The 10,280-nt window shown below is 42.6% G+C and overlaps 1 non-coding gene across 1 annotated transcript; it reads left to right on the top strand.

Annotated features, from left to right (window-relative positions):
• The first annotated feature begins 339 nt into the window (after nucleotides 1-339).
• Nucleotides 340-412, top strand: trnav-gac (transfer RNA valine (anticodon GAC)). The gene has a single exon. It is a non-coding gene; the product is annotated as a tRNA-Val (tRNA).
• Nucleotides 413-10,280: the final 9,868 nt, after the last annotated feature.

Raw genomic sequence — 10,280 nt, 5'->3', positions numbered from 1 at the left:
TTTGTTTCTTTTTTGCCTTCCAGATTTGAAACTCCGCCTCTCTCACACAAAAAGGAGCTGTCGAGACCGCACACGGACTGTGAAATGTGTGGTGCAGTTCAAACCACTGGCCTTGGTTCATCTGGAGGCACTTTCAATTGCGGCGGGATGACCATAAAGGGTGGGGTCAGCTGAACTCTCCGAATGGATTCAATCTTTTATTGATAGCGGGAACGATTTTCTTTTCGATACTTCAGCCATCAGTCTTGTGCGCCAAAACCAAGCAGTTATCTGGCAGAGTGCGTTGAACATTGGGCTGTTCGGATCTGTTGCTACTGGCCGTGAGAAACAACGGGAAGCGTTTCTGTAGTGCAGTGGTTATCACATTCGCCTGACACACGAAAGGTCCCTGGTTCTAAACCAGGCAGAAACATACTGAAATATTTTTGTTGAAATTAAGTAACGGGAAAAGGGCACAACCGGAAATTTATTCAAGTAAATGCAGGTGTTGCTCCAACCACAACCCAGAGCCGTCCCTCACCTCCCAGCCACCGTTTCATTGCACACATCCTGAGCCATTACAGTACCCACATTATATTGAACATGGAAACGCCGTTGCCTTCGATCTGCCGCCCCTATTTTAACCGGTGTACGCAGTTGAACGGCAACAGTTCACATTGGGCGTTGGACCCTGGATCGGGAACCGTTCCAACCCCGATCGGAAGTCTTGGTGAATTAGTTTTCATGCGTTCCATGTCCTTCGCCATTCTGACTCGCTTGCAGTGAGACTTTTTCAGAGGAACTGTCTCTCCGGAGATGCTGCTGTCGTGCTGAGATTGCAACATGGTCCTTATCAGAACGTTTTCCTTTCCCTACAGCGGTTTCCTGATGTAACGGCCTCAGGACAGCCACTAGAGCACAACTTCCTGTTCCCCGCTCACTCTCTGACTCGCTCTATGATTTCATACACACGGAGCTTCGAGGAGTAAAACACTTCTTGTGCTGAGGCCGTTCCTTCATCCACTGGAATCAGGTGGTTTCTGAACTTCATCTTCATTTGTTCCTGATGAGCCCTTCCACTGACGCCACGGCCGGAATGAATAGCAGTGAGAATTGTGTGAGAGACAGTCGACAGGGTGATCTACCGGCATTGATCTCGGAGACAGCACCGGACTATCCAAGAGTTGTGGAGAGTCATCCTGAAGAGATAAGTGGAACACAGAATGACCGTGGTCATTGTATTATCCTGATTTATTTGTCCAGCACTGTATGGATTCCCCTGCTGAAAGCGGGCCTGCTGATCGGCCAGTTTTCACTGCCTGGACAGCAGATGTTATAGTTCAGTGACAGGCAGAAGATTTCTGACTGAATTGCACGCAGTGAATTGGCCTACAGCACCTTCTGTGGCAACGAATTCCATGGATGCGCCACCCTCTGGCTGAATATATTCCGACTTCAGTTTTAAAGGGACGTACCTTCATTCTGATCCTGTGCCCTCGGATACTGCACTCTCCAACTGAGGAAAACGTCCTCTCCACATCCACTATCAACGCCTTTCAGTATCCGATAGAGTTCAGAGCGATCCTCCTCATCCTGCTGAACTCCACTGAGTAAGGCCCAGAGACATCAAACACTCCTCATGTGTTCAGCCCTGCATTGCTGGGATCATTCTTGTGAACCTCCCCTGGACCCTCTCCAGGGACAGCACATCCTTACTTCGATAACGGGCCCAAAATTGGTCACAATATTCCAAATGCAATCGGAACACCACCTTTGATAACCTCAGCAGTACATCCTTGTTTTTATGTTTTGATCCTCTTGAAATGAATGAAAACATTGCATTTGCCTTCTTTACTTCCGACTCAACCTGCAAGTTAACTTTGAGGGAATACGAAACGGAAGTCCCTTTGCACCTCTGATGTATGAATTTTCTCGCCATTTGGAAAATATTCTTCAGCTTTATTCTTCCGACCAAAGTGCAGAACCCCACACTTACCTGCGCTGTATTCCATCTGCACTTATTTGCCTACTCTCCCAATCTGTACACGTCCTTCTGCAGACTTCGTGCTTCTGCGGCATACCGGTATCTCTACCTATCTTCGTATCGTCGGCAAACTTGGCCACAATGGCCGAAGTTTCTTCGTCCAAATTATATATGTTTAAAGTGATATTTTTTGTCGCAACATTGGCCCCTACGGAGCTTCAATCGTCACCAATATCCATCCTGAATATGATCCGTTTCCCCACAGAGAGACTTCTGCGTGACAGCATATCTTCTGTCCATAGATATAATGAGAAATGTGACGTGATGCGTTTTAACAGAAGAAAGATGGAAAATATGAACTGCAGGGCACAGTGCTTTGACGGCGGTCTCATGATCTTCACCATTTCTCTGCAGGCTGGAATTGGAATCTCATCTGGATTGAAGGTTTCATTGGCCAGGAGAAGGAAGATTGAGGCTGACACAGACAGCGAATTTAGCAAAGGAAGATATACCGGAAGCGGTGACAGTTTGTCTGGGGAAGGTTGGGAAACTTCATTAAAGCTCAATCTTATGGACAGGTTGTCGTGTATATTTCAATATACAATGCATAACTTACAAAGCACAGAGGCACAAAGTAAAAGTGTTTCTTCCATGACTGATAGGATTAAATGTCGCCAATATTAAATCGATTAAATGTTCACAAATCTGCAAGAAAAGATTAGATCGGCCTTGGGATTGGGAACGATGTATAATTCTTTCAAAGATGATCAAAAAACGTAATGGAAATACAATATCTATCATGTAATTAATCTTATGGGGCACAGGAAAAATCGTATCATTGAACGAGACGTGAGAACATACCAGGTTAAGGGGACATACTGCTAACCCATTCTGCTTTGCACACACGGTTTCGAATCCCAGCATCATCGTGAGCTGCTGGTCTGTGTAATGGGGTGTTGTTAACGTTTTTATAAAAAGAATTCTGAGACTCTATTTTCTGCCTGTTAGGCAAGTTGTTGTGAGTTTTGTTTCACGAACAAAAACGTCCGTAATTTGAGTTTCTCACTCCACGTCCAGTTTGGGAGAGATACTTCCCATACATCGGACCTCCACATGCCCCAAATTAAACTGCTCTTCATGACAGTAATTTCCAACGGGAAACAAAGGCAAAAAATACTTTCACTCCAGCGTTTTGACTTCTCAGCCAGAGTATATTGCAGATCTTAATCGTTCTATGTCTTTCGGAGTCATAGAAATATAGTTTGAATGTATTTTCGAGTCAGACCAATGGAGGTGGAGATACGAAGGAAGTAGGGGTGTGTGGGAGTGATCGGCGAATGGATAGGGTGAAGTACCAACCCTGACAATGAATGCAGTGGTGGGGCCTGAGTACCGAATGGTTTCCCGGCTCACTGCTTCTTGCGTTGTCGTTGTTCTCATTTGTTCACATCAAATGACTTCGGAACCTCTCCATCGTTTTTGAATTCAGATCCGCAGTTGTGATGTGATTATATTGGAGGAATTTGCCCGCTTTACCTGTCTTAACGTTGTATGGCCGGATGTTTTTTTCTGAAACCACAAGTGTTGCAAGAAAATCGAAATGGGTGATGGATCCAATGAGCCCCAACGAGGGACCGACGGGCTCCATGTGAATATGCAGGTTCTGTGACCATAACATCGGATAATAATTGGGCAATAATCATGTGAATGAAGAGAAGGTTGGAAATTGGAAACCTTAACTGTTACGCAGCAAGGACTCGCCCAACACGAGCAACACTGGAAGGAAGCGATCAGAACACCGGGCGAGCTGTTTTGACGCACCTGAACTATTTAATGGTCCAATCTCTACCGACATCGGGGCCGGAGAATTTCAGAGATTAATCAAGTTCACATTTGTGTTAATTTTCAAACCGTGTCTCTCATTTGGTGACAGAGTAACACTGGGTGATTTAGAACAAGAATATTAAATTAGGTATAAGTGAATGGGGGGAAATAACGAGGTAATTATCGAGTCTCGGCCACGTGCAACGTGTTCTTTCTCGGAGTGTTGGGAACCTGGGCTCCAAGTACATCATCGTCATATCACTGGTGATGTAAATGAGGGAAGGCATGTGGTTCTTCAGATGACCCACAGAGAAGGGATGATGATGTCTGCCTGAAGTAGTCCGCTCCACTTACATTAGTTTTCACCCTGAAACAGCTCACTCCAGGCACCACACTGAGCCAGCATGACCACATTTTGTCTGTCAGCGGGAAGAGCAGAGACAGGCCACGCGATCCTTCGAACTTCTGAGCCGCGATGAAAACTGCGCCCGTCTGCGAATTCTCTTTGTTCTGTCTCGAACTCATCCAACTTGTCGAAACACTTCAAACAGGGCAACTCTCTGTGCTGGAAAAATGCGTCGCATCTTATTGTCACTTTCTCGCAGGACGCTGCCCCAGCAGCATTCCTGAGGTTTTTCCTCGGTTCCTGAAAAAATGGACTGTGTGGCGGTATGGGTAAGGCGTCTGACTTCGGTGTTTCATGTGACGTCATCAGGAATTACAGGTTCGAGTCCTGCAACGATCGTTTTACCGACCTCAAGTGTTTGCATCCATTCTGTCTCTCCTGAAAGTGGCAGCAAGAATTTTGGGCAGCTGCTGTAAATCCTCATGGGAAGTCGGAGTATCATGTGCTTTTCAGAACCTAGAGCCAAAAGAAAACAACAGTGTTTCTGCTGTTACGGACTCAGTGAAAGTCCCTTTAAGATAGAGAGTGTGTGTGTATGTGTGTGTGGGGCGTGCTTACGTCAATAGAAGATAAAGGACGTAATGACGTTGTTGAAGAAGTAAGAAGAAGAAGAAGGAGAGAGAGAGAAGGGAGAGAGACACCAGCCTGCTTGTTTTCTCTATCGATGGATGAGAAACAATAACTGTGTTTGCCACTGAAATCCATGTATGGAAGTTGGAAGTAATCCGGTGGAGTTCACTTTGTTGCTGACCTGTAGAAGGAAACAGGTATTTGTATGTGGACGACCACGGTTCGGATGCTTTTCGGGGTGAGGAAGTCACTACCGAGTAAACACTGAAGTGTCGTTTGGGTTCCATCGTGGAACATTTGGATTTCGTATGTACTCTCTCTATGTTTTTCTACATCTACACTTATCTTCAGACAGCGGTGGTTGTTGAAGAAGCCCTTGCTCATGTTTCACCTTATGACTTGCGGAACTGAACTTTAAGAACCATTCAGGAACTGGGAGTTTTGGACTTTGTCACACACACACACGACGAGTTTAGTTTTGGGGTTAACGTTCGAGGTTTAACATTTTTGAATTCTAACATACTAACATTTTAACTTTTATTTTACGTATTATCATAAGTAGTGATTAATAAAATAGTTTTTAACACTAAATCATGCTCAGTGTGTTTCTTTTGTTGCTGGTTTGTGACAAAATTGGGGGCTCGTCCGGGATAGTTCCCAAGGTTAACGAGTGTCGTCTGGGATTGTACCCCAGATTGACGAGATTTGTTCGAGATTCAATCCAAAGATTTTTGAGGGAGGTCTGATAAATTCTTTTTAATTGGCTTGTGTGTGTGGAAACCAGCAGCAATGGATATTAAGGCATTTGTGGAGTCACCAACCCAAAAGGGATTGGAGGTGGCGAAAAAGGATGATTTGATAAAGATTGCTACAAGGCTAAACCTTACAGAAGTAAAGCAGTCTATGAGAAAGGCAGATATTCAGAGATTGATAGCTGGCCATTATGTGGAAAAGAAAGTGTTTGAGAAGGAAGTGTTAAAACAGTTTCCTGGCAGTGAAATAGCAATTTCTGAGGCACAGGTGCAGCTGGCAAAGATAGAAGCTGAACGAGAGGAAAAGAGATTAGAGGCTGATCTAGCAATGAAGCAGATGGAGCTGGATAGTGAGGAGAAGGAGAAACAGAGGCAGCATGAGTTACAAATGAAGCGTAGGAGTTTGGAATCTGATTCTGATGATGGTTTTTCAGCCAGCAGGGAGGTTCGATTAGTCCCTCCGTTTGAAGAAGATCAGGTTGATCAGTATTTCCAACATTTTGAAAAGGTTGCTGTGAGTTCAAACTGGCCAAGGAAAGGATGGGCTCTTATGGTACAGAGTGTGATTAAAGGTAAAGCTCAAAAAGCTTATTCTGCTTTGTCTGTTGAGGATGCAGCTGATTATACCAAGGTAAAACAAGCTATTTTGAAGGCCTATGAATTGGTCCCTGAGGCTTATAGACAAAAATTCAGAGACTTGAGGAAATCTGCAGATCAGACTTATATGGAATTTGCCAATGGAAAGAGAATATGTTTTGAACGATGGTGCCTGGCTAAAAATGTAGATGGGGATTATGATAAATTGACAGAATTGATACTAGTGGAAGACTTTAAAAGATGTGTTCCAGCTGAATTAACAACATATTTAAATGAAAAGGCAGTGGAAACTTTACAAGAAACTGCTAGGTTGGCAGATGATTATGCTTTAACCCATAAATCCAAATGGGGACAACCTAAAACCTTTCAAAAGAGTTACAAAGACAATCCAGGTAAACCAGAGATTAAATTGGGAGGTAATCAAAAAGGAAAAGATGAAAAGAAGCCAGGGCTGGAGAAACCTGTTGAGCGTACTTGTTATTACTGTAGGAAACCTGGCCACGTGATATCTAATTGTGCCCTTTTGAAGAAAAAGAAGGAAGCTGGGCCCAATGCTTGCTTTCAGGCAATTAAAAATCAAAAAGGTTCAGGAGATGCTGTTAAAGATCAGTCCTTGCAAGAGGGAAAAGCGGAAAAGTTGGAGGAGGTGAGAAAGGAATTCCGTTCGTATGTATCAGAGGGTTTTGTTTCACTGAATGATGAGTCACCCCAGGTGCCAGTGAAAATTCTTAGAGATACTGGGGCTAGTCAATCTCTCTTGCTGGACAGTGTTTTAAATTTTGGTGAAGAAAGTGACACTGGTGAAGTAAATCTAGTACGAGGCGTTACAGGTGAGACCATGTCTGTCCCTTTTCACAGGGTGATTTTAAAGTCAAAGTTCGTAGAAGGACCAGTCGAGATAGGGATAAGACCTAGTTTGCCAGTGGAAGGAGTTTCTTTGTTATTGGGAAATGACCTTGCAAATGGAGAAAGTGATCCTGTGGTACGGTTAACAACCAAACCAAGGATTGATGAGTCTGAGGATGATTCAGATGTTTACCCATCATGTGCGGTGACTCGAGCTAGAGCTAAAGAATTAGCCAAGACAGACAGTCCGGTGCAGTCTGATGTAGTTCCTTGTGACAGTCCTAAACAGGAAGAAAATTATGTTGCCTTATCTGAGACTTTTCTGTCTTCACTGGAGGATCAACATCCTTACAGTGAGCCTGAATTTAAAGATTTGTCTTTGTCAAGGAAGGATTTTATGGTGGAACAGACAAAGGACCCTGAGTTGACAGAATTGAAAGAAAAAGCTCTCTCGTGTGAGGAGATTGAAAAGGTGCCAACTGGATACTATGTCAAAAATGGAGTGTTAATGAGGAAATGGAGACCTCCTCATGTTCCTGTTAATGAGGAATGGGAAGTTATTCATCAGGTTGTTGTTCCAAAAGTTTATAGGGATGAGATTTTAAACCTGGCCCATAGTATGCCTTTGGGTGGTCATTTTGGGGTGAATAAAACTGTAGGGAAGATCTTGAAACAATTCTATTGGCCTGGTTTGAGAAAAGATGTGGTGATGTTTTGTCGAACCTGCCACACATGTCAGATGGTAGGTAAACCTAATCAAAAACCCCCTGTGGCTCCTTTGAAACCAATTCCTGCTTTTGGTGAACCCTTTTCGAAGGTGATTGTGGACTGTGTTGGCCCCTTACCAAAGTCTAAGACTGGAAATCAGTATTTGTTAACCATCATGTGTGCCACTTCTAGATTTCCAGAGGCAATACCCCTTAGAAATATTAAGGCCAAGACGGTGTCAAAGGCTCTTGTAAAATTTTTTACCTTGTTTGGTTTGCCAAAAGAAATCCAATCTGATCAAGGTAGTAATTTTATGTCAAAAATTTTTCAACAAATAGTCTATGAGCTGGGAGCAAAGCAGATTGTATCATCTGCATATCACCCAGAATCTCAAGGAGCTCTGGAGAGATTTCATTCTACTCTCAAAAATATGCTGAAGACTTATTGCTTTGAAAATACAAAGGATTGGGACGAAGGTATCCATTTACTTTTGTTTGCCGTTAGAGAATCGATCCAGGAGTCAATCGGATTTAGTCCGTTTGAGCTTGTGTTTGGACATAGGGTGAGAGGACCTTTGGAGTTGTTAAGAGAGCAATGGGTTAATGAGGAAGTTCACTTGAGTCTGTTGGACTATGTCCAAAAATTTAAAACTCGGTTGGAGAGAGTCTGCCAGCTAGCGAGAGAGAATCTGAAAACAAGCCAGATAAGAATGAAGACATATTTTGATAGACGTGCTCGGCCTAGGACATTCGCAGTGGGGCAAAAGGTGTTGGTATTTTTCCCTAGCCAAAATAATCCCTTGCAAGCTCGTTTTTCTGGACCCTATGTTATTGAATCTCGAGTGACTGATCTAACATATATAATCAAAACACCAGATAGACGCAAGAAAACACAACTCTGTCACGTAAACATGCTAAAACCTTATTATGAGAGGGATTCAGTTGTGGCCTTGGTGGATGGTGAAAAGGTTGTTTCTAGAATGCCTGATGTTGATGTTGAGGAAGGCCAATTTAGACCAAATATTGTTCCATCGAAACTAAAAAACCAAAATATCCTGGAGAACCTTGAAACGAAGTTGGACCATTTACAAGTTTCACAAAAACAACAGATGAGAGAATTAATTTTAAAATTTAAAAATCTGTTCCCAGATGTTCCAAACAGAACATCGATAATTACCCATGATGTTGATGTTGGGGATGCAAAACCAATCAAACAACACCCATATCGAATGAATGTAGAGAAAAGTATACTTGTTGATCAGGAAATAAAGTACATGTTGGAAAATGATATTATTAGACATTCTACTTCAAATTGGAGTTCGCCCTGTGTTATTGTACCTAAACCTGATGGAACTGTTAGATTTTGCACAGATTACAGGAAAGTGAATGCTGTAACAAAGTCAGATGCTTACCCTATTCCTAGGGTGGATGATTGCATAGACAGAGTGGGAAAGGCAAAATTTCTTACAAAGATTGACCTATTAAAAGGGTACTGGTGTGTTCCATTAACAGATAGAGGAAGGGAGATTTCAGCCTTTGTAACCCCTTCTGGATTGTATGAATACAATGTTTTGCCATTTGGAATGAAAAATGCTCCGGCAACATTTCAAAGAATGATTAATTCAGTGATTCATGGGTTAAAACATACAGATGCCTACATTGACGACTTAGTGACTGGGAATGATACATGGGAGGATCACATCTCTGCGTTAGAAAGGTTGTTTGAAAGACTTTCCAAGGCTAACCTTACAGTTAACTTGGCTAAAAGTGAATTTGGCCATGCCACTGTGACGTATCTTGGTTATGTTGTAGGTCAAGGCAAGCAAGCTCCTGTTCAGGCAAAAGTTCAAGCAATATCTGAGTTCCCTATTCCCACAGGTACGAGGACTGTTAGAAGATTTTTGGGAATGGTTGGATATTACCGAAAATTTTGTAAAAATTTTGCTGATATTGCTCTTCCCCTAACTAATCTTCAGAAGAAGGGAGTAAAGTTTCTTTGGACAGATTCTTGTCAAGAAGCATTTGAGAAGCTGAAAGCCATTTTATGCTACCATCCTGTGCTCAGAACACCTGACTTTGAAAAGCCATTTTCATTAGCAGTAGATGCCAGTGATGAAGCTGCAGGAGCTGTGTTGTTGCAGAAGGATGACCTTGATGATATTGACCATCCTGTAGCTTACTTTTCAAAGAAGTTTAATGAGCATCAAAAGAATTATTCCACCATAGAGAAAGAATTACTGTCGCTTGTTTTAGCCTTGCAACATTTCAGTGTATATGTTTGCACCGCTCAGAAACCATTGACTGTGTATACAGATCATAACCCATTGGTGTTTCTGAGCCGAGTCAAAAACAAGAACAGAAGGCTGTTAAACTGGAGTTTAATTTTGCAAGAGTTTGATCTCATGATAACTCACATTAAAGGCAAAGATAATGTGATTGCTGATTGTCTTTCCCGATGTTAAATGGGAAACATGTATCTGTACTAATCTGATAGTCTGTAGTTGTGTAACATGATAATTATTAACATTACTAACTGTATGCGCGGTTAAAATTTTCTTGGGAAAATTTTTTTTTAGGTGGGAGGTGTTACGGACTCAGTGAAAGTCCCTTTAAGA

This window comes from Pristis pectinata, chromosome 14 (assembly GCF_009764475.1).
Source record: "Pristis pectinata isolate sPriPec2 chromosome 14, sPriPec2.1.pri, whole genome shotgun sequence".
NCBI lineage: Eukaryota > Metazoa > Chordata > Chondrichthyes > Rhinopristiformes > Pristidae > Pristis > Pristis pectinata.
The sequence above is the reverse complement of the archived record's forward strand: the minus strand, read 5'-3'. Positions and strand labels throughout refer to the sequence as shown.